This window comes from Zonotrichia albicollis, chromosome 6 (assembly GCF_047830755.1).
Source record: "Zonotrichia albicollis isolate bZonAlb1 chromosome 6, bZonAlb1.hap1, whole genome shotgun sequence".
Lineage (NCBI taxonomy): Eukaryota > Metazoa > Chordata > Aves > Passeriformes > Passerellidae > Zonotrichia > Zonotrichia albicollis.
Window position 1 is genome coordinate 35,483,186 of NC_133824.1, and position 25,811 is coordinate 35,508,996.

Genomic DNA, 25,811 nt, shown 5'->3' on the forward strand with positions numbered 1-25,811 from the left:
AAAAGTTTTGAGAAAGAAAAAGATAATAGAGACAAGGAATATCACTCCCCAAATTAAAATATATGATAGGAGGTTAACAGATACAAACTACAATTTTACATACTTATTATAATTAGGCAAAACCTCCAGTGAGATCAAAACATTGTAACATCAAATCCCTTGCACACATGGCTCATTCCATTTCACTTGTTTTCTAGAAAAAAAATGTCTCTCTGTCTCAAGCTTTAGCGTTTTGATTCTATGTTTGTACAAGACAATGCATTCCTGAATGAATTTAGGAGATTGATTCATTACATTTCAGAAAGTACCGGTTACTTCCTTGTCTCAGGCACCAAAACAGTGTAAGATTACAAAGAGGTAACATTGTTCCATACGTTATTTTTTACTATTTCTGGGTTTTATATAGTAGGTGAAAACACGTGGCCAGATTCCTGTCTTCTCTCATTTTCACTCACACAAAACTATTTATTTGGTAAAATGGGTGCTCATAATAAGGAAGAATTGTGTAAAAGTTTTTCAAAAATTTCTTTCTAGCTTCTGGCTTAACTGAGTTTCTGAAATGAAAATGTGGACTTGTTTCTATATTTATTCCTCCTTCAAGTCCATTGTAGCTGCATGTGACACAATTTAGAAGACAGATGTACTTTAAAGATAAATATCCTATTTAGGACTTAGAATGGACCTTTGAATGTTTTGCAGTAGATGATTAGTATAGGATTGTGGTCTTCTTAACATTTGGAAAGTTATTTTGTAAAAAAAAAAAAAAAAAAAAACAAAAAAACAAAAAAATTGGTTTTTCTTAGAAACATCTTGTTCTGTGTTTATTGTCCTGGAAAGCTGCTGAGTAGCACAAGCAATCCTGTTGAGATTTGTGCTTACCAGAAATAAATGGAAAAGGCCTGGGATGGTCCATTTGGTTTGTAAATGAGAAAAAGAAAGTTGCTTAATTCTAATAAAAGTTCAGCTGTGAAAAAAACAATTTGCAAAGAGCACAGGGATTATGTTATACTTAGATACTGATGCAAGGAGCAGACGGAAGGTCTTCCAAGTATGCTGCTTCATTGGCTGCAGAGCTGTTTCCCCATTCTCCATGGTTCAACGATTATTTAAATATTTTCTAGCATGTAGAAGAGTTTCAATGGAAGTGACACTTCTCAGGAAGTGTAAAAGCTTATATCTGCTAATGTTCTGACCTAGCTGAGCATTTAGGAAGCAGCAGTACTGCTGTCTTTTTATAGGCTAAGTATAGCTCAGGTGTCTACCTCCAGTAGAGACATGGCCATGAGTAAGAAGTGGCTGAAAGCATCAGAGTGGTTGAGAAAATGAGGCAAAGAACTATTACTTTTCTTGGTATTTTGTGGTGGGGAAGTGTGACTTCCTGGCTTGTAGAAATCCTTTTTTTTGTTTGTTTTTTAAGTGTGGGTGAGAGTTTGTTGGTTTGCTTTGGTTTGATTTTTTTTTTTTTTTTTTAGTTAAACATGCATTATATTAGTATCCTGGGCATCCACCTTGGAAATTTAACACCCTAACAGGGAGGCAGGCAAGAAACAGAAAGTCAAAGTTGTTGATGTTCTAGTTTAATGTGACAGGAGATAAGGAGATAATGTCCTTCTGAACCTGAAATGTCCTTCCACAAGTGCATAACGCACACATAAGCAAATCACAAATTACATAAGTTGAAGAAAATGTAAACACTACAAGAAAGGGTGAGACAGACACTCAGCTGAATCTAATGCAATTAAAGTTGTGCCCACAGTATTGTGCACATGGTTAATGAATCAATTAGAAAGAGTAAGAGCCTATTCTTCTTTTAAGGCACAAATTTAATTTCTGCTGACTCTAAATGACTTTTCAAATCATTAGTCATTTACATATCTAAAGTAAAGAAACATATATGTATGTACAACAAAGATAATGTTAAAATTAAGCAGAGATAATGTAAAAAATTAACTAGGACTCCTACAGGACATCCATTCCACTCCATTAATTTTTCTATTCCTTTAATTCATAAAAGTGCTAAGATTTTCCATCATACTGTGCATCAATGGTACTTAACAGCAATGGGAATTCATTACTGTTAGGAAAGATACCTAGTGTTGACTATGTGTGTCATAGTATGGATGGGCTTTCTTTTTCCATTAATGTTTGGGTTGTGTCTTCCTTAAGGACTCGCAATAGACAAGAGCAAGTGGATGGTACTGAAAAGGGGTCGGAGTATTGCACTAAAGACAGAAGATAAATAAATGATCATAGTGAATATTCCACATGAATTGAGCATTTTCTTTAGTCTTCTTTGAGAACATAGTTCATTAATTTTTGTTGATGTAGCAATTTATGCTTGTACAAAAGGGATAACAAATTTAAGGTATAAGTTATTTTCCACAGTAAGCTGTTTTCTGGCACTTCTATATGTTTAGAAGTATCTTCAGACTATAAGTAGGTGGACATTTAGATCATCTGTTATCTGAAACCTAGACGTGTGACATATGTTCTTCTCTAGAAATGCTATTTAAAGATTGTGGGGTCTTTCCTACATCTTCTAAATCATTGGTTTATTATGGTTACTGACTGTACAGATAATATTATTTTTAATAAAGAGAAGAGTTTTTGTGTCACAGATGCTTTTGGTCACCTGTGAATATAAGACCTTATGTACTAGACAACCTTTCTTCAAAATTTATGGGAATTAAAACCACCCTCCACAAATGTGCATAAATAAGTCTTAAGAAGGCGTATTGTTGAAGCAGACAGCAATTCAGCACTAAATAAATATGCGTACGCTGTGTTTTACAATGTTCAGTCTGCTCTAGTGATCAGTTTCCGTGCCATAAGTTATCTGCTGTACTCTCAGGTTCTCTTCACGCTGAACATGCTGCTTGATCTATCTTACTGTATATAACACACAACTTATTGGGTCTAGATTTGTACTTAAAGCTTCTTTTTCAAAATGAACCTTGAAAAATACGCAAGACTGTTTTTCAATATTGCAATCTCTTCAGAAAATCGGATAATAACTGTCTGATTCATTATTTATGAAAGATGTGCATTCAGGACAGTTGAAGAAATAACAGGAAAAATATTCTCTCATTGTGCTGTGTATGGTTCAGTAGTTCATTAATTGCTGTCTTGCTGTCTGTCTAAACATATGCTTAAATACCCTACTGACTGCATGTACTTTGCTTAATGAAGACTTAAATGTATGTCTGCCATAGTTGTGATAATCTACCAGATTACGCATTTTGTGTGGATTGTACCGTGTGTGTTTAGACAGTGCACACTAAATTTTCTTGGAAAATGGTCCTTGCATGAGCATAGATACAACTGGGTCAAGACAGAATTTTTTTGGAGAAACAACATGATGGTAGCTAATAATAATTACGTGAATGGACGCTATAATGGACAAAAAGGGGTTTATCTTATTCCTCTTTAAAAAAGGATGAGGATTTTGACATAGTTTGTTCATGAAGCACTGCAGCCAAAGTCAATGTTCTTTTTATGAAGATATTGTAGGTGTTCAGATTTTTCAAGGAAGACAGTAACAAGTAAGTTTAATGGAAGGGAAGAGTCAGAGAATTATGTTAGCTGTTTTCAAATAGACATCCATGAGGAAAACGCATGACTAAAGTCTTGAGATTTTTTCTGCACAGGAAGAAAAAAGGGCTGGAACTCTTGGGAATAACTTATGTAGGAACAGAAGATAAGTTTGTGTCAATGAGTGACACAAATCCAGACTGGATAAAAAACAGACCATGTAGTCAGTTGCCCTTTGCCAACAGCTAAAATCCCACCCTTTAGGTCAGTCCTCTGTCCTAGGATATGGGAAGGAAAAAAATTAAGGAAGGCAAAAGGAATCGGGTTGAGACAATTAAACTAATGAAAAAAGCCAAAACTGTGTGTGCAAGTGAAGCAAAATAAGGAATTGATTCTGTACTTGCCATTAGCAGGCAGATTTCCACCTGCTTTCTGGGAATAAGGGCCTCAGCATATATAACGGCTGATTGGGATGACAAATGAATGTCTCCTCTCTCCTGCCCCCAGTTATTACTGCTGAGCACAATATCAAATGGTGTGGAATATCCCTTTGGTCAGTAGGGGTCAGCTGTCCTGACTGTTCGCTCCCTCACTTTGGTGAGGCGGAGGTGGTGGAGAGCTAAACAGGAGGCGGCACTGAGCTGTGTTATCAAGCGTGTGCGCTATCAACCCTGTTTGAGTCATTAACACAGGGCACAGAACCATGCAGGCTACCATGAAGAAAGTGAATTGCATAACTTCATCCCAGCATGATGCTCTCCTCTGCACAGGTGGGAAGGAGATGATGAACGTTTACGCCTTGCAGCAGAATTAGAGAGAAGGTAAGAGTACACAGAAGCCAGGGCAGAATATCCAGCAGCTGTCAAGAGAAGGGAACAGGCAGAAATAGGAAAGGAAAAATAATGGGAACTAAATGGAGGTCAAGACTACTGCACTGAGTATGCAGCGGCTTCACTAGATAGCTTTATGCAGGCAGTTTTAGCAATTAAAGAAGCTAGTAAATAAAGGACAAAAATTACACAGGTGGAAATTGTAAAGGATGTATTCAACCATTTCAGTGCTAATAGGAATAACCACACAGTTTTTTTTATTGTTTCTAAACATAAGGAAAATAAGGAGAGATACAAAGATGGAGACGCACACACAGAGGCAAAAATTAAAACATGCTGTCATTTTAACTACATTTGTATGCAATTGGTAGCTGCTAGCCTGAGAGGAGGGTATAGACCCTAAATGTCCAGTTCAGAGGCTTATATTGGAACAAACTTAAAAAATCCCTTTTTTTCTTACAATGAAAGCAGCCCTCAAATTTTTAATTTTTAGTTTTCCAGTTCTGAACATACATGATTCTCTTTTTATCTGATATACATTGTTATTGACTTCAGATAAAACCAGTTTATCTTATTTAATTTCTAAAAGATCCAAAGTATGATAAATCATGTTAATTATGTTCTCTTTCCAAATAATTTCCATTAGCTACTGTCTACTTATTGTAGAAAATATAAACCAATTTAGAAGAGTTTTCTTCAGTATTTAACACCACAGTATATAGCCACCACAAATGCATTATGAATGTAAATAGTGTATGGGCTTTGTGAGATGCTGGATAAAAACTTTAATTTCTCTACAGTGATATGTAATTTCTGTTAAAAGTTTATATGCATACCAGATTTTAGAGCATTTTTTAATGAAATATGACTGCTTGTTAAGAGATTACTGCTAATAAGAATATAAGATACTAGGGTTCAAGTCTTTATATATTATGCCAATAAATTTTTTGAAATATAATGTTCCTATTCATTTCTAAAGGATATGCCTACAAACAAGTTTATACTTTTTGTGCTGAATTCAAAGGAGAAACCCTCATTTATCTTGAATTGAACCCTTACATCTAAGATGCAGGTATAAATACATACAACGAAAGCAGGAAACACTGAATATTACAGGATTGAGTACAAGCAGTGAGAGATTGTTATTTCTTCTGAAGTTCTCAGAAGAACTGTTTAGGCTGTAATGTAAACAAATCCATAATGTTTACATTACAGCCTAAACTAATTTGATTTTCCTTCTTTTCAATCATTTTTAAAAAGCCATGTCAAACTCACATTTCAGGCTACTGTAATTTACTAACTTTATAATCTAGTGGGGTAAATGAGAAAGGGCATGTGATTCCTGTGATTTATGGTAGTTTAGACTGTTCAGGAGAAAACGAGGTCTCTGGAATCATTAAATTAAAAGTTATCTGAGCTGCTAGTAAAATCATTTTATATGCCCTTATGAGGTACAGCAGAATTGGGAACTTTCCTAATGAGGAGATGCAAATGTGTGGGTATTTGCAACATATAGAAACTGTAACTTTCCAACTGATAGATGACTCTCAATAAAACCTGTTTGGAATACTCATTAATTATCTTTGAAGTTAGCTAAGGAGGACTGTGGGGATAATATGAAGATAATATAATTTTAAAAATGCTGCTTAGTAGGTCTTCTGAACAGATGAGGACAGCTAAAATATCAGTATTTCCCAAGACAGAGGAATAAGTTTTATTGGTAGAAAATATAAGTAGCAAATCAAAGTCAAGCATTTTCATTATTGGGGACTAGAATAGTGGGGACGTATGCCATAAATGATCTCAATTGGCAGAGCCAGCTTGAGTAGTCTCACTATCAAGTGATATAGCTGCATGCATAATTACAAATGTGGAACTAAAATACATTTAACACATTGCTCAGACTGAGCCAATTTCTATAATTGATCAGAATACAAAATCATGGCATGCTGATAAGAAACAATTCTATCTGGACTATATTTACATGTAGATGTAATAGTCCCTGGATGTATCTCAGTCTCTCTCTTAGCACCCTGCCTGATGGTATTCTACTTCATATAGTCTTTTACTTTATATAGTCTGAGTTTTTTAGGTATTGTAATATATATATGTCTATGTGCTTATGAATATGGGCATATCAAGATGCATGAAGTCTTTTTGGCACATGAATGGAAAATTACTGGGTTTTTTTCTGAAAATTGTTCTTACAGAGTATTTATGTCTGATGGGTCTACTTTGGTGAAGGAGAATTTATTTTTAAGGAAAATGAATGCTGCACTTTCACTACATTGCTTTGAAAATCCTTTTCAATGTCTTCCAGACACGAAGAATAAAATTCCAAACAAGATTTTTAAAGATGGTATGCATGAGATAGAGATTTCAGTTTATTTAGATCCTGGTGAAAATTTCAAAAAGAACATATCCAAGATTTCTGCCTTAATCTGGTGTATTGTGTGCTTTAAATCTTACAGCACACATCATACAGTGCAGAGAATTCCAAGGGGTACAAGAAGGGATATGCCATTTAAACCCAGAGAACTTCCAATGTACAAAATTGTTGATGTTGTTCTACATATTTGCTTCATGTTTCTACTCTTCTACATGTGGTGTAGCTCAAGGGAGTCTAAAGCTCCATCAGATACACTAACATTCCAACACTTTTAAAAACTAATTAGGACTTCTGTGTAGGTCTAAAAGAGGACACATAGTCATAAGCTGTCTTGCATTTTCTGTCACTGGCCTGATTAGTCTAATGTTCCTATAGGAAAGTGTATGAACTAAAGCAGGAGGAGAGCATCTTGCATAGTTTTGTGGTTAGAGCGACTTCAAAGAAAAAAATATGTGAGCCGGATGCTGTTTGGCCTAAGGAAAGAATGAAACCCATTCTTCTGATTGTTGGATGAGAATACCACACATAATGTAGTATAATTTCCAGCACACTCCATCAGCAGTATAATGAGCAATGTCCTGACAACTACTGTGCATCCTGTGAATGTGTGTTAGTGCTGCATAGAGCAGCAGGCTTGCACGCTCCCAGGGTGTTCTGATTTTCACAGCTGTTCAATAGCTCTGAAATGTAAGCCTCTACTTTTGTATTTAGAAAAAATTGAGAATTTCGACTTTGAGCAACTATTTGTTTTCAGATTATAATTGGGGACTGACATGTATACAATTTTATAGAAATCCACGTGCATTGCAAATTTAAATAGATGTTTGATCTTTACTAGGCTTCCAGAATGTAGCTTGTCAACAAGTTCATCCTCCCAAGCATCTTGTGTGGTAGGTTTGTTAGCTGGTAGATATAATTTTTATCCTCTCTTATAAGTAGAAAAACTGACAGGAGAAAGTGAAGTCATTGTTGTCTTTATTTTTGGGGATGCCCTGACAACAGAAAGTATACTAGGTTTATGTAAGAATATTGGATGCACAGCTTATGAAAGAATAAGCCTACCTGAAAATTGTCAAGAGCAACCCACTTTCAATCATTCCTTCTTTGTTAAGTATGTAAAAATGACAGATAAAAAATCCTTCCTACGCAGTATTAAAGGGCAATATGGTACTAAAAAAAAGACAAAATTTATTCAGTTCTGTCATTTTTGCTTTAACCAGTATAGTTCCTGAAGGACAGAATAATTATACCCATAAGACTCGCAGAGAACAGAAGTGCTGGAAATGTGCTGTAGTGGAATCAAATCAATAACTCTGAGACTACTTTGAGCTCATTTTAAATATTACTCTCTGCTTTCCCTAGATTTGAGCTATTGATTAGAAAATTCTGTCAAGCCTTCTTTTCTGCATAATTATGTCCTATACTTTTTCTGTTGTTTGCTTGTTTGTTTTTTGTAATGAAACTAGAAAATTTGATTCTTGGATAAATGCATAATTGATTATGAAAAGGCTTAAGTTTGATGCTCAGCTTTTCCACTTTCTCCAGGTAATTCTTGTTTTCATAAACATGAATGTAATTTGGAAAGCTATATGAGGTATCATTAATTAACTCTAGTCTTTTCAAATAGGAGCAGGTGAGGTACAGATATCTTTGGATAAACTAAGAGCTTAATATAAATTGTTTGCAGTAGATTATGTTTTCTTAAAGATTTTCTTTCTATTTTATCTAAAGAATTGCATTGAAATGTAAGCAGAAATGGGTGATCAACTGCATTAGCTTAATGCTCATTCTCTGAGGTGCTGAGTAGCCTTCATTTTCATGGAAGGGAGCTGAGACAGCTTAGCTTTTCAGAGATATTTGCACTGAGTGGTTAGATAAGTACCTTTCTTAAGAAACAGATGTATTTGCAGAATTTTATCTCTACCAGAGATTTGCTCAGCCATGGAGATATAGTTTAGAATCTGGAAAAGTTTAGTTAAATCTGCTGGAAGCATTAAAATGTACATAGAAGTTTGCATTCCCCACACCGTTCCCCCCACCTTGCCCCTGAGTTCCCTTGGAATATGGAACAGAACAATTTTCTTCAATGGTTGAACATTGCTATTAAGTGCCTAAAATGCATTGAGTGATAGAAAATTAGCTGTTTTCCATTTATTCAGAATAAACTCCAATCTGCCAAATGTTACTTCTGAAAAAATTAAGAGAAACAAACATTGCATAAATACTCCTTTGAACACATTTAGATGGTATGTACTTCTATTATTAATTATGATTGGAATAAAACATGGGTAGTGCATGACCTGTTAATTCAAAGAAGAGTTTTGTGAGGGGATTGTATTTTTCCCAGGTTGTGTGAGGGGGTTTGAAACCCAATATTGTCATTTGCTGTGGCTTTCATTGTTACAATATTTCACTGTTGCAGTCCAAAAACCTAGTGAAAGTTATGATAAAAAAACACGAGTTTTAAAGGTGCTTCTCCCTCTGTGAATACAGCATTAGTTTGTGGGTCTTGAAGTCATGCACAGTCACAGCATGGAGTTTTGAATGAAGGAGCAAACCATAGAATCATCTAGGCTGGAAAATAATTAATAATTAATAATTAGGATCATCAAGTCCAATGTAAACATACTGCTATCAAGTCCAACAAGTATAAACCATGTAGACATGGTGTTCTTAAGCACCGTGTCTACATGCCTTTTAGGTTCCTCTGGGAATGGCATTTCAACCACTTCCCTCAGAAACCCATTCCAGGGCTTAACAATCCTTTTGGTGAAGAATTTTTTTCCTAATATGGAATCTAAATTTTCCCTGGCTCAACTTGAGGCTGTTTCCTTTCGTACTATCACTTGTTGTTAGGGAAAGGAGATCCACCTCTCTACAACCTCCAAAACATCCACAGCCTTTTCCTCGTCCTCTAGGCAGGTTATCCTCCTAGAAGGAGAGCATGTTGGCCAAGCAGGACTTGCCTTTCCTACACCTGCGCTGGCTGGGCCAGATCTCCTGGCTGTTCTGCACGTGCTGGGTGATTGCACTCAGGATATCTGCTCCATGACCTTTCTCAGCACCAAAGGCAGACTGATGGACCTGTAGTTCCCCAGATCCTCCTTCTGGCCCTTGTTGTAGGTGAACATGTATAATGATGATGATCATCAATGATCTAAAGGCTCTTTTTAAGTCTTTGAATCACAAAATGTTCTGCATACTTCACTGACTTATGAACTGTGTACCTGTTCTTTCTGTCCTTGAGAAAGAGCTTTTGTTTTCCTTTGCAATAGATCTTCTGTTTTAATTTTTGGTAAGTCATAATCTACTGAATTTTAATGCTTTAGATAGTATGTAACAATGTGTGTATATATATGTATATGTATAAAAAATTAAATACGTTACCAGTATCACTGGTTATGTATTTAATATTTGTGAGTAACTACAGTCACTTGGAACCTAATACATGAAAACAGAGATAAGAGTTTTAAAAAGTTGCAGACGTATCCAAAGTCATACGAAGTAGGCACAAAAGGCTGTAGATGTGAAAAGGTGTTGCATCCCATAATTGTGGAATTTGCTGTTAGTATTACCAACACACAGGCAGTAGACATATGTTTATATCATAAAAGATGGTGAAGTGTGTTGTTATATTTAGATGGACAACTGAAATCTAAACAAGAATGTTTTAGCACTATGTAAATTTAATTGGATGGAATTGGACCAAAGGGTCATAGATGTTTATAACAGCAATCCTGTTACTGTTCAATGCAGAGAACAAGGTCAAGGTTCAAGCAAAACAAGGAGGAAAACAGAATTCTTGATCTTAGGGAATGCTAATAAACCCTAGACAGAAGCTCTGAATGGCCAAACAGACTAAATTTAGGCTCTCTGCTTTCTTTCTAGAAATGACTGCTGCATGGTCTGTTATGGCCCTTTTTATTCTTTGGTTGTTCTTCCCTCAGGAAAAGAATTGATTTACAGAGAGAAGGAAACAGACCAGGAGGCAGAGTGGAAAGGACAAGAAGAGGACTATCCCATGTGTGTCAAATTGCATTCATCATAGGTCATGATTGAACACCAGCTACCCTCTCTCTGGTCCAAACAGGCTGATAACCTCCCATTTACATAGGATTCATTACTCATTTAATTCATTTACTGTGTGAATAAATTGAAGACTGAATCCACTGAGTACATCTTGGCAGAGCAATAACATAAGTGTCAAGGATGTAGCCTTACTCTGTGAGTGGTAAGTTTTGCATTGTTTTCAAGTTAAACTTAAAGAAACATGGTACTGAAACAATGTCAATCTCAGAGCTTTGAAAGAGTTAAATCTACACTCAGTTTTTAAAAATATTTTACTCAAATTAAGAATTTTATATTTCAAGTTATATATATATATATATCAAGGAACAAAATTGTGAAAGAAAGCTTTTAATGATATTCATTAAAAAACAAAATAACTGTCAATTCCTTCAAAATTGAGATAATAATGCTTTTAGTCAGGGAAAAAAAAAACATGAATAAACCAGAGAGTTCTTTACAAAGAATAATGTAAATCAGTTAATTCTGATATGACCTCAGTGGCTTACCAGAAGCACCTGAAAATCTTTATTGATAGTGAGCAGTTTTTGCTGGAGACTTGGCTTTATTGCAGTGCTGATCTGTTCTCAGCTGTCAGTGAGATTTCAGAGTGCAGCCTTGGAACTTCTGGTGCAGTTGGAAAAATCTGTGAGTTTCTCATTGCCTAGCTGAAGAATTTTGGAGGAAAGAAACAAACTTTTTTAAAGTGTTCTTATGGTATCTGAGAGTATCGCAATCAGGTCTTGCCACTAACACAATCCTGGAGAAGCACAATCAGTCAAAGAACTGGGAAGAGATTAAAGACATTTTATAAGTTATCATTTGCCTAAAGATTGAAAATGCAATTATCTTAAAAATATTCTGGTGCAGATTGCAGGAATAGGATTCTTCAAAAAGATTAGCTATTAAAAATGAAACAATTTAGAAACATAGAAGATGTGATGGCCAGTACAAAGAATCAAAAAAATTTTCCAATTTTATCAGACATTATCCATTTAGATCTCTTGATTTTCAGTTTTCTTGCATCTTGGTACTAGTTGATAATCCAACACTTCTGTGAATTTCCAGTATATCATAAATGTATCCTTTAGAGAAGAAAACCATTAATGGTTTGGTTGGGGTTGTATAGTTTTGGGGAATTTTTGTTCTTAAAATTGTTTCTTTCTTTAAAAGGAAGAGTATTTTGTCTGCAAACACTCCTCCCTCAAGTCATGGAAATAGCAAAATACTTTCAATAGCTGCTTGTTACCAGTTATGAAAAAGAAATAACCCTGTTTTCTATTCATGTAGTAGTCAGAAAGGAAACGGCATTAAAAGGATGAGTTGTCAAATGTTTGAAAATTGACAGTGAATCACCATATGAAGCTGTTAATGATATTTTTGACTTTAGCTATGACATTTTTTTTACAGCAAGGAGGAAGGAAAAGGAATATTTTCACCCACCTAAATGTCCAGTTCACATAATAAAACAGAACAAAGAACAGTACATATAATTGACTTGATTCTCATGACTGCTTAGCTAACAATCTCTAACACTTTTCATCAGTCTAAAAGTTATTTCATTATATCCTAAAAATATCTTTTAATATAGCTTTATATGTATAACTAAACCATATAATATAATGAAGCCATCCTGGCTGTATATGAGTTACACTTGATGATATGCTTGAGCATAAAATGTATTAATAGAAGGCTACTTTCTAAAAGCTGGATATGGCAAATTCTTTCTTATTATATTAATGTTTAAGATAGTAATACTAAAAAAAGTAAATTTGTCCTTTTCAGTGTTAAATGCATGAATAGAATGATGGACTTCATTTTAGAGAATAAAGAAACAAGAAAAAGTATTTTTTCAGGAACATTTTGTTTTATTCAGAGATGAAATTTTGATGAAGATTGGATGATGTGAGTTATTTGCATAAAGAACTGTTTAATATAATATGTAAATCTCTGGAAATGTTCAGGGCCAGATTGGATGGAACTCTGAGTAACCTGGTCTAGTGAAAGATGTCCCTACCCATGGCAAGAGAGTTGGAACTGAATAACCTTTAAAGTCCCTTCCAACTCAAACTACTCTTCAATTCTGTAATGCTTTGGAAGTTCTGTGCTGTGTTATGGTCCAATGTTTTATAATCCATTACAGATTTTCTTCTTTTTTCAGAATTCATAAAATATATTGCATTACTTTCTACATTAAAACCATGGAAATACTACAAATATGTATATTGTTTTATGTAATCAGATATGGATAAATTATAGATTTAGTTTTTAACTTAATTTAATTTAATATTAATTTTATTTAAGTTATAAACATTTAAAAATATAAAATAAAATAAAATGCTTGAATTGATATAAATATATATAAAATAAATAGTCATATAAAACTAAATTGAATTCTGTTTGGATGTTTGAGGACGTGTCAGAAAAATCATTATATGGTTTTAGAGGTGTTTCTCTACAACAAATCCTAAAGTATACCATATCTTGTTTTTCATAGGTCATACCTCTCTGCGTCAAAGCAAGGGAGTCTTAATTCTAATGACAAGCAGAGAACCAGAACTGAATATGGAGTAAATTAGCAGTTGTTTGCCTTTCTTGGGGCATCTTTGCAAGTTATCATCTTCTCTTTTCTGTACAGCTGCTGTAACAAATACATCTCTGATCCTGAAAGGTATTTTTGCCCATTACAGTACTATATGCAATAAAAAGCTAAGGATTGCATTTGCCAGCATTAAGTGATGATCACAGAATGTAGTTTTGTCCTGCTCTCTTCTATCTCTGTTAGTACAACATCTAGGAAAAACAATGAGTATATGAGTCAATTTATAAAACCTTTATTTTTCTGCAATGATATACAGAAAAGATAATGAAAAAAAAAATTTTTTCCTCATCACCAAGTTTTACCACCAAGTTTATTAAGCTGTTGGTTTTGGGTTTTTTTACATGCAGGGTATAATCTGTGAGCTTGAGGACTCCTTAACAATTCGTACTGCTTCTACCTTAATGTGAGTGTTTCACTTTCTGAACAACCAAGCAGTATTTTGCACAGGTAAAAATGCAGATACAAGTTCCAAGCAACAAAAAAATCCGACCTTAAATATGCATTTTGAGCCTTCATTTTCTTTGTGCTCCTTAAACATGAGTCACTCTTGGCAGGAGCAGCCAGGCTTTCACGTGCACACAAATGGTATTCTGTTTTGACTGGCTATGCTTCAGTAAATGATTTATATATTAACAAAGAGTCAATGACAGACTGATTTTGGATCTGGAGCCCTGGACTGAATCCATTGCAGACTCTGGCACTGATGATTCCTGATTGTTAGTGTTCACAGTGGCAGCATTGGCAGGGTATTAAACAAAAACTTATTTCTGTCTTCCGAATTGCTGTCTTCAACAGCTCATGATTTCTTCTTCAGTTGATCCCTAAATGTAGCAGATAATAGGACAGAAACTGGGAACAAGTATAAGTCAAATTATCTGAAAAATCATCCTGCTCATTATTATTTATACCTTTTCCTCATAGAGGTGGTAGAATATTCAGGAAGTGTAGGTGTTTGTAACTACTGTAAATATCTGCGGGGTTTTGTCTGCAGTGAGAACAGCTGTGAAGTTTAGCTAAATAATCTGGCTTTGCTGATTGGCATAGGTTGTTTTTTAGGGTCATATGGACAATGTGTTACTTAAAACCAGATTCAGTTTTTGAAAACAGAATATTTTACTTACCTTTTTTTTTAATATGTTATTTCCTCATTGGGAAAGAAAAAGCTTATTTTTTCCCTGTTAGCTTTTTCACTTCATCCTGTCAGTGTTTCCAGATTCACATATTGTTTTATCACTGGCTCAGAAGACTTAAAACTGTAGCAAGCTTTGAATTATTCTAGTAAATGTTGGTGAAAAGAAAGGGAAAGTGATGACATTGCCTGCAACAGAAGTATTTTATAGGAAATAATTTTTATAATTTTTTATTCGAGTCAGTTCAATATTATAACTGAGCCACCACTGAAATGACAAAACTCAATCATAAATTTGCAAAAAGAGTTCAATGTTTAAGGGTGAAAACTACTGCATTGTACCAAGGCAAAGAGATGTTTGCTGTGATCTGAGGCTGAAGAAAGTAACAAAACTCTCAGAATAAAGAGCAAGAAATTTTAAAGTCTTAAATTTTTCTTCTCTAAAAAAGATCGCAAAAAGAACGAATAAAATTCTTCAATTGTAATCCTTAGGAAAAAATTGAAAATTTCAGCTGTAGAAAGCAGAACTCTTCTGGTGGAATCATCAGTCAATTTACATAAGGCTATGGAGTCGGAACCCTAAAGTCTGGACTTTGTTGGCATTTGACTGCAACACCCTCAAGAAAAATCAAGGAAATGCAGAAAGTAATGACAATTATTTTGTCCATGGTTTGTTGAATAAATAGCCTGAGATAAAGCAAAAGTCTTCAGAGTTTATGTTTTACTCTAAGTGCTACCAACTGGATTCTTTAAAAAAAATAAAGGAGTTGAGCCACTTGTGCTGCTGTTTATTGTGCTGTAGGAACAAAGAGCAACCCCTACATCGTGCATCTCCTCTTAATGTTAAGGACTTCAAAAACAAGCAGCAGAGGGAACAATAATAAAAGCTTACAATATTTGTGTCAAAGGGATGTGAGAAGCAGAGGAAAAAGACCATTTAAGTATGTTTTGGAAGCAGAAGTAGCAATCTTGGGTTTTTTTACCTTGACTGTTGTATTTATTTTTCTTTGCTTTTCAATTTGTTAGTGAAATGAGGGTCTGAAAGCAAAGGAAGCTTTTTAAAGATTTAGTTAATTTTGGAGGATTTTTCTAATGCTTTAAAGGTTACTAGTGAAAGAATTTTTATGGTGCAAGCATCCAGATTTTCCCCAAAGTTATTTGTCTCTTTACAAAAGGTAACAGATTTAGCCCTAATGTTATACACGGATAAACTTTATAGCTTTAGTTGGTTATCATGAGTTTCTCCTTTGTGTTGTTTTTTGGGTTTTTTTTGTGTTTTTTTTTTTTTGTTTGTCTTGTGAATTTTTTTGGGAGTGGTGGTGGCACTTGTTGGTATGGTTTAGTTTGGTTTAGTTTTTTCCTAAAATATGCTTTAATCCAAATAAAGGAATTACTATTTTTCACCTTACATCAGTCTTTATTTCACTTAAGGTAAAATTTAAACTTGAGTGCTGAGGAATACTTCAGGATGGCAGGTATCTATGTATTGTCTCAATGAGATTCTAAAACAGCCCCATAAAGGCCCAATCCCAACTATTTATGAATTCAATGGCAACAGAAGACTTTGGGAATTTTTACTGAACAATAGAGATTCATGTGATGAAAAGAGAACAGTTCCTAAAATCCAATACAGTATTAGTATTTACTTTCCTTCTGTTCTCAAAGTTTACCAGTTCATTGTAGGTATCTTATACAGTTAATTGAAATTATATTCAATAATGAATGCATTATTGATGCATTGAGATAGCTCTAAATCCACTCTTCTTTTGTTTCTTTTTTTTCCCTTTTTTAATAACAACATATAATTTTTGCTTTCTTTCTTTAATTTCAAAAACTAGCAGGAGAGGAGCTTAAATGGGTATTACTGAGGTGTTTTAATGTCATGGGAAAAGAGGCAGATATTGTGTTTTATGTTTCAGGCTCAGAGGTTATTCTTTCCTGATAACACAAAGCCAGAGCTAATATGTTAATCAAAACAAAATGCACAGCATCCCTTGAAAAATAAGGTCTAGTCCTTAGTTGAGTTATGAATAGTGTAATAATTTCCTTATACAAACTCTCATTCACACAATTTTTCAACATTTCAAGTGTTTGCAACCAGAAAACTTACTTGTGCAAAGTATCGGTGTAGATATGGGAGAACTTGCAAGGATTTCTATTACTTAAAGCTGTGAAAACCTGAAGAAAATGGCCTAATTAACATGCTGATATTGCTTACCTTACCTTCTTACCTTCTTTGCATGTAACTGGTGTCAGAATCGGACCCATTTTTTCTTGCTGAATGTAAGGAACCTGAAAAGGATCAACTTTTTGGAAAGCAAAAGCCATCTTTCAAATCAAACAGTAAAAAATACATTTTTTAACATTAATGCAGCTCATGTGTCACACAGGAAAGTCTGACTGCTTTTTTGATGACTGAGTGGTGAACTATGCAGCTCTGCTCAGTTTTACATTCGTCTGCTTGGATTGGATTTGTCTGGCAGAGAGTATTCCTGTGGTTTGAGTACAAAAGGGAGAGAAATATGATTATTTAGTTCTTTTTAAGCATAAATGCATCCCCATAAGGTGTTGATTTTGTAATTTCCAAATATGAAAGGACAGGGAAAATGCCTCCAGGCAGCTACAGGTATTTGCAGCTTGGTTTGAAATAGGTCCAATCAGTCCCTAGTTTTTTGCAGTTTTGCAAAAAAACAACTTTTTACATGAATACCTTTGAAAAACACCCAAAGGATTTAGTAATTCATCTCTTAATTAGAAGAAACTTCCCAAGAAACCTGGTTCTCTTAAATATGGGAACTTCCAGCTTGAATTGAAGTATGAAGTCTATTTAAAAGTCCTTGGAGCTCTCTTCTTAACTTGACTACTGGTTGTTGGGATTTTTTTAATGACTGAAAAAAATTCTCCTCAAAGAGAAAGATTACAACACCATATTTATAAGCTAAATCTTCAATTATTCTCTTTTTATTGAGGCTAGATTCTACTGTCTTGAAAAGGAATAGCATTTTTCTATGCATAAGGCCTGGTTCAATCCTAGCCATTAACCCACAGGATAGTGCCAGTAGAGGAAAAAAGGATTAACTGTAGATATTGGAACCTGATCATTCTTAAGCTTTAGTTTTTCTTCGAACTTCAGGTACTAAAAGAACAGCAAAATCAAGATATGGATGCATCCAGTTCTAGAAAGGAGCATAATACATCATGGGAGTTCTGAGACAAAATCTGCAAGACCCTATAAGGCTATCACACATGTTCTTATTTTCTTCAAGTATAAATGGAATTTATTTATGCTCCTTAATTTTTAATTAACATACTGAACCTTAGGGGCCCTTGGAGCCCTGAACCCCCTTGAGTTCCAGAGAACTCAGGTAGGTTTGATTCAGTAAGGCACTGTACTCCAATTCAGTAAAAATATTAGAGCTGAACATTTTAGAATATTTTCAGGATAGAATTTAACATCTATCTAATTGACTGTCTTAGTGGAATCTCACAAAACATTTTTGTTATTCCTTCTTACCAAATACCTCATGAATTAACAAAAATGCATTATTTTACCTCAGTTCTCTCTGAAACAAAAGTAATGTTTTATATTCAGGTTTTAAATAATTTAGTTTTACCCATTTTTAAACAGATATACAAAGGTTGTGCTGGTATACCTGTATTTTTCAAATTCCTATTTCTGTCCAATCAAAATTGATGGTGCATTGCTAGCATAAAACTAAAGGCAGTGGGAAACAACTGAGAAATTCCTATTGCGTGGAGACCTTGTCAAGAGAGCTACTGCATAGTTCTCTGGATAAATATGTGCTGAAACACTGAGGTCAGCAACAATCACTGCCTCTTACACTGTGGAAACTGAAGTTAAGGAATCATATAAAGCGTTCAGCAGAAGTCAAATTTTTAATTTTTTTTTTTTAATTTGGTCAGGAAATTACCTTCTTGCAATTTTGACCTTCATATTATTTGAACAAAATAAGGCAAATTTAATCCTACTGGTGCTTGGGGATAACAATAAATTTATTTTGTTCGTTCTTGTGGACATATATCTTCACTTTTCCTTCAATAGTCAAAGTATCAGGTGTTTGATCAGGAGGAGATTTCTATTTTTCACCCCAAAAAAAAAGAATGTTAGAGGGTGGCTTTATATGGTTTCAGTCATGTCAAAAAGATAAAGCAGCCTGTTAATCTAGCATTGTCTGATAGAAGAGAGAAAAGATTTTAAGGCATTTTTTTCTTTATTTATTTCTTAAATAACATGTATTTATTTGGAAGAATTTTTAAAATCTCAGGGGAAGGAGGCTGTACTTTTAGCTAGAATATTTCTTCGCCTGAGTGAACAGAAACAAGTGTCTGCCTTTGATAACTGTGCAGACATTCGACTGAATATTAAAGAGGGTTGGCAGCTACAGTATAAACTGGGGCACTTGCCATTTCTGGACAAAATGTGTCATTCTTACTGGAAAGTCAGCAAGTAAATGCACCAGCATTTTGCCTGCTGTGGTTCTTTTTTGGCAAACTTGAAAATGAAGAAAAAATGAGCTGAACTGGGAATTCTTTAATCTAGTTATTTTCAGGAGATGAGTTTCCAATTTACCTTTAAATGTTGTGTTGTTATTTAGTGGCACACCAGAGCTCAGGGAGGTTGGCTGTATGTATAAAAAAATGCTGGATAAAAACACAGCTAGTAAATAAATTTAAAAAAAGACTGCTCTGGTCATTAAAAAGCTTACAAATATTTGGACAGGCAGAAGGGTAAATCAGTCTGCAGTATCTCCCTGAAAATCCATGCACACCCAGCCAGTATTCTGTAATGTGCTATACTGTAAAACACTGCTTGCATGACTTCTGCTACAGTAGTCTACATGGCACTGTGTTCCTGAAAAAGCTGCATGTCTGATATTGCTGAGATTGCTACCTGCTCTCAGTTTAGGTGCTGCACATTTTAATCCTTGGAGGAGCTGGTGTTTTTTAAAAGCAGTGTCTCTCTGCTGTGGGTTAAAGTTGGCACGGAGATGGCAAATACTTGTAGCGAGGACCGAAACTTGAACCTTTTCTCACTGGTATCAATTATGAAAGATCAATAGCTTTGGGTACTTGGAGAGCTGGACTGCTGCTCTGGAAATGCTGGTAGCTCTTATCATCAGCTCCCATCCATGAACAAAAAGGACCTGTGCTTGATTTTTCATGCTGATGTTATTTTGCACACCTGCAAAGCAGCAGCATCAGCCCAACCCTTGTAGTCGTTAAGTGCAACATCTCTGTGACCTGATTATGTGAGATCCTCATAGTTTTTGTATCCTACTTTCTGCCTCTACTGCTTTAGTTTGATGCCTGTGATATGAGGAAACCTTTATTCAGCTCAAGTACCTAGCACAACAAATTTCTGTGGAGTAAGAAATGACTGGTCTGTATGAAATTTCTAGACATGTTCTAGTTAGGTGAGAAGTAATATTTCAAAAATGTGAAATCCACATTTGCCATTAATGGTTCTTTGAGACACCTGTTTATTTGATATTGGGAGCAATGTATTTAATAATACTTGGTTGATATTTTTAAATTGCATTGCAGATGTTCACCAGAGTTACTTGTAGAAGTACAATTAAAATGTATTTTTTATATTTTTAGTAATTGTGACCATATTTTCTTTCTCTCCCGCTGAAACTGGTAGGCCAAAATTCTACAATGTGAACAAACCTTCTTCAAGACTCTTGAAGTTATTCTGAGTTCCTCATCTTTACTGTCACCTTTCTGTTTTTTTTCAGCTTTTCCTGTCTCCTTGTTTTGCTATGAGATTGTATTATCATATTCAGAGCAATTTGCACTTCTATAGCTAAGCTCTCAAAGTGCTGATCAAACATTAATAAAGCTTCACAGTGGAGCTGCTTAATATTTTGATCACCTTTTTCATGGAACACACATATTCATCACAACCAGGAGCATGTTTTGATAAATTTTCCATTTAGAAAACATTCTGACAGAGTTCTGAAGCAGGCAAAGCCTGTATATTTCAACAAGAGTTTCACATATCTTGCAAACAGTTTTTCATTTAAGTGATAATCAATAATTGAAAAAAAGTGAAGCCAAATGAAGCATCTTAAAAGCATAAAAATAATTTTAAAAATAGAATGATAAGATGTGAATTGAGCAAATGTTTAGTTTCGAAATATTTGCAAAATTTCAACTCAGTGTCCTATTTGAGATCAAGGAAAAAATTGCAAAAGGGAGTTGAAGTGGTGAATAAATTGCTGACCTGTGTTGCATTAGATACCAAATTTTGTCCTGAAAAAAATGCCAAGAAAAAAGATAATTTGCATAATATAATGTATACCTAATGTATAATTAGTAAAATCTCAGGTCACTTACAGATATAATTATTTTTCTGACTATTCACAGAAACACTTTCTGCAGTAAGCAATAGCAGGCAATCCCAACAGCAGCATTCACTTTTCTGTTTTCTTATTGTTCTAAATTACAGCTGACCTTGTCTCACACCAATTAATGCCTTTAATGATTTTTAGGCTAAGAATGTTGGAATCCCTAATATTCATTGGCAAAATTCAAGTTTGGGTACATTTAACATTAATGATTTAACTTGCTGGCCCTATAGATATTTTCTTTGTGTTTTAAACAAATTCAAATATATATTAACACAGTTAAGTGCTACTGTGCAGTGCATTGTACCATTTGAGAAGCAGGAGATATGAGCAAGTGAACAAGGGCTGATTTAACCCCTATGTGCATTGGTATCACACTGCATAGAAGACACATGACACGCAGGCCTCATATAAATGAGAAATTTCAGGCAGCAGTCAAAAGAAATCACTTAGAGCTTGTTTTTGTGAGAGTCTTGCTTTGAAACCGATCTGATCTGTTTATAGACAGATGACATCAATGCTAAATACTGAGGAAGGAGACAATACACAATAATTATTCCCAAAGTTATTTTCTAGGACCTGGATAGGAAGCTTCATTCAGTAGGGTCCTGGGGGGCTATGGAAAGATGCTCAGCTCTCTGCTGGAAAATGCACAAAATTCATGCTGCACAGCAGCACTCAGTATCTTCCAGGATGAAGCCCATCATGATCATCAAGCACACTGATCCGAGTGCAGTCTGATCCAAGATTTTAATTTAATTTCTGCTCTCCAGAATCAGGAAGTTCATCAGTAAGATCCGCCGTCATTTGGCACAATGGGATTATAGGGTCAGCAATTAGATGCTGTCATGAAAACAATATGCTTAGCACTGGCCTTTCTTATTCCTTTCCCATTTAGAAATTATCTGCTGCATTTAGTTGATTTTTCTCAGTGATTAAATGTATAGGTTTTAAATAATTATTTCTTGGCTACATCAGTGTTAAACTTCATTCTGCTGATAACCCTGAGGGGGGCCAAACTACAATGAGGAACTAAAGGAAATATACTCTTGTAGTAAGTAGTCTCTTATACAATTTTTAGTCTCTTATCTTAATCCAACTCTCTTTGTTGTATTTTTTGTTTGTTTGATTTGTAAATATTCTATTCAAATATGACAGGAGGCATATTAATAGGACTTGTCTTGCAGCTAGTTCTCTTAATTCCACAGATCTATCCTAAGTTAGTCAGTGTAACCTTGCTGCTATTCTTCCTTTGTGGAAGTGGACTCTAGACTCTGTGTTGGGCTAGTCAAACCAAAGGAACATTCAATCAAGCCCTGCTCAGCAATGGCAGGCTGTTATTAAAAGCAGGCAAATGCCTCCTCTCTTGCTGAAGTGGTGGGCAAGCAATACTCCAAATAAAGTTCTTGTACTCCTGTGGTTGAGAAATTTATATAGAAATGGGGAAGATTTTGCTCTTAATACCTATTCAGCAAAGTTTTGCATAAAAAAAAATTTACATGGATGTGAAATATAGAATCAAGTCTAGGAATGAGGACTAGAAATCAGGACTCCATTTTCTTCTTTCTCTTTTTCTCTCAGCCTATGCTGCATGCTTAAAATATCAAGAATTGTTTTTATATATCTTTGAAAGATTTTAGCTTTAGAAGGCAATTGTCTAGGGAGGAACATCAGATGGGGTTTTTTTCCAAAGTGGCCATTGCTCAGTTTTTACTCAGCTAGCTCTAAATGTGTCTCTTTTCAGTATCCAATTGCCTTTTGATTTTGTTTTGAGAGGTCTTGCATAATGCAGGGAGAAGTACATGCCTAACATAGCTTTCTGTGCTCCACTTCAGAGAAATTGGAGAGTAATGTGGGAGGGAGTGAGAAGTTCTCAAAAAGCTACCAGAATCTACCTTTACCTTTCAAAATTCTTTATGCCTTGCCTAAGGACAAAGAAAAAAAAAAAATCTGTGTCGTGCTGAGAACTGAATTTTTTCACGTGTTTTTTTCCTCAAGCACATGTCTATTCTTTCTAAGGGCTGACCCAGTGTAGCTTAATTTATGAAATCTGATCAGAATGCAATTCTTTTTAAATTTTGGCTAATTTACTTTTTATGTTATTATTGTAAAAGTTTCGAGCAATAGTTAAGATGTGATTCTGCAATTTCAGATTTTGCACAGAAAGCCTAGCTCTACCTTGCAATTAGCCCAGTTGGTCAGGGTGATAATGACATCAGTGTCATGGCTTCAGTCCCAATGCAGGCCGTTTACTTAAGAGTTGGACTCAATGATCCTCGCAGATCCCTTCCAACTCAGAATATTCCGAGGATCTGTGACTGTTATCTATGGGCTTCTCTGGGCTGTCCTAGCAACATCAGAACTCTGGCAGGGCTAACCTGTGCCCATTATATCTGTAAAACATTAGAAACACCTTTGACTTCCTATCTTCTGAATACATTCCATTTCATAAGGAGCTACACCCCTGCTATATTTTAAATTTGTAAAACTGGCACCAGTAATGCAGCACTCAATCTGCTCCATAGGAATTGAAAAATGAAAACAATGATCAGCCAAAGTCTATTTATTTATTTATTTTTCCTTTGCTGAAAATGCAAATAGTTCAGTGCCATGAAAAGTTATTATTGCTGCAGTAGAGATATCCCAGCATCTGGTTATTGGTGTTTAGAAAGGAGAGCTATACTTTTGAGAGTGGAGTTTTCTTATAAAGCATTGCAACTACTGGGTTTATGAGCATCTAAAGATTCTCCAGTGTTCAATGTTTTATATTTACAGTGCTCTAGATTCAGGAGAATTTCAGACCAGTGATGAACAGCAAAATGCTTGATTAAAAATAAACCTCTTAAAATCAAAACAGTTTCTGGCTTTTCTTCCTCTGCAGTTTCCAAGGAATTCTTACAGCAGTATGATAGAAAGTATGATTTGATTTTATGACTTTTTTAAAGTCATAGTTTAAAGTTAAAATAACTCCACTTTTACGCTGGAAGTAGTTTTATACTAGGAAAAGAAGAAATGGTTGGGAGATTTTATGGTCTGCAGATGAAATGGAAACCTTGCCCCCAAGTTCTGTTTGCAAGGAAGCAGAGAAATTGCAATCTTTAATGGCTGCAGTCTTTTGAACATTGAAAGTTTAAAAAGAGAAAGAATTATAGAAAGACCTTCTGTATCCCATAGCTGTGCAGTTCCAACAGATATATTTTATTTTTTTTTAATTCAACTATACCTAGCCTGAATTACTGTGCTCCCCCTTAGTTTTCCTGAGGTACACTCAAACTTTTAAAATACTCCATTTATGTTACTTTTACATAAACCTCCATAGAAGCAAAAAATTGAACTAGCTCGTCGCTTACCAGTTTTTGAGAAGAGAACAATATCAATTTTATTAATCTGGCGTTTGCCTGTGCTGCAAGCAGGAATCTGGTAAATAAGAAAGCATATATCTATTGGCCTGTGCTTTAGCAATAAGCTGTCACATCTATGGCAGCAAACTTTGGCTGTAAGAATGGATTCCAGTCAATAAGACTCTTGAGACAGTTTCAGTCTGGATCTGAGAAGATATTAGTTCATAACTTACAATATAACCTGACAGTAAGCCGTCTCTTTATTTTCCGTTTTCATTGACAGGTCCTGAAAAGTCCAGTTCTACCTGTTGTTCTGGGCACTAAGGTGCTTTCTTCCTGATGTCATTTTGTCTATATGGAAAAGGGTTTCATTAAGAAGCCAAAGCTATAGGCTTATATATAGAAGAAATGGACAAAAATTGGAGAGTTTCAAGTCAGACACAAAGAAAGGCTCCTGAATTAAGTGTATCAATCTCTAATAAGGTTTAAATTGCTAAAAAAACCCCACAGATATTAACAGAATAATAGTTCATGAAAGTACTTTCAGAACTCCTTGAAATTAACTGACCATTTGAAAAAAAAATGAACTATGTCATTCTGCTTTTTTAATATTTGTGTGATGAAAACTAGTATTTTTAATGACCTAGAAGAAATGACCTGCCAGTTATCAAAATTATAAAGAAGTTTAGAAAATAATGCACTGCCAGAAAGATTTTCCTTTTTAAGATATCAACTTCATATAGATAATAAGGAAGAAGAAGGCTTGTAGAAATGTTTTCCATAATTTTGAAACCATTAATCTGGAGGATTCCTAATTTAAATCTAGATTATGACTGAAAGTCTACAACCACCATAAGGGTTTATGGAACTTACTGTCTTGAACTTAAAATAGCAATTGAATTTTTCAAGCTGATGGAACATTTCCGATTGAGAGTTGAACAATATTACAGGGTATTCACCTCACAAATTAATGATTTTTCCTGTTTATGAAGACATTCCCTTGTCAATTTTGAAAAGTTACAAAAGATGAGAAAAGTAGAACAGTCACATAGCTTGGAGGGAGGTTAATCACACCAAGTTTTGATGTCTTTCTGATGACTGTGCAAATTGTTTTTTAGGTTATACTGAATATATTAGGTTGGTGAGTTGACTCCAGTGAGAGCCTGGACAGCTGTTTTGTAGAGATGGATTTATGCTGTAAATATCAAGATGGGGTGAAAGCATCCTATGAAATTCAACACAGAAAGTAAAGGAGTACTCAGTTATACAGGCTGTACTTCCTAGAAGTGTGGGGAGCAATGGAAGATGCTGAAACAAGATTTTTGTCTCTTCATTAAGCCAATAATGTTCTGCCATTGTAAAAAGATGATGTGCTTCTTAGAAGGAAAAACATTTTGCAACATACAAAGGGAAGGGAAAAAAATAACAGAATTGTATGTAAGAGAGCAAGAAGAATTATTTTCAGGAATGTGTAACTACTGGAAATTATTCAAGAGGCAGTTTATGGGTGGAATCAGACCTCACTGAATAGGACATATGAGAAGGACATGAGG

At 34.8% G+C, this 25,811-nt stretch overlaps 1 long non-coding RNA gene across 1 annotated transcript in view; it reads left to right on the forward strand.

Annotated features, from left to right (window-relative positions):
- LOC113458986 (uncharacterized) overlaps positions 1–13,476 on the forward strand; it is a 37,132-nt gene extending 23,656 nt beyond the window's left edge. The window contains exons 3-4 of the long non-coding RNA XR_003379740.2: positions 10,698–10,981; positions 13,313–13,476. This is a non-coding gene — a long non-coding RNA (uncharacterized LOC113458986). The remainder of the gene's footprint in view (positions 1–10,697; positions 10,982–13,312) is intronic.
- The last annotated feature ends 12,335 nt before the right edge of the window (positions 13,477–25,811 follow it).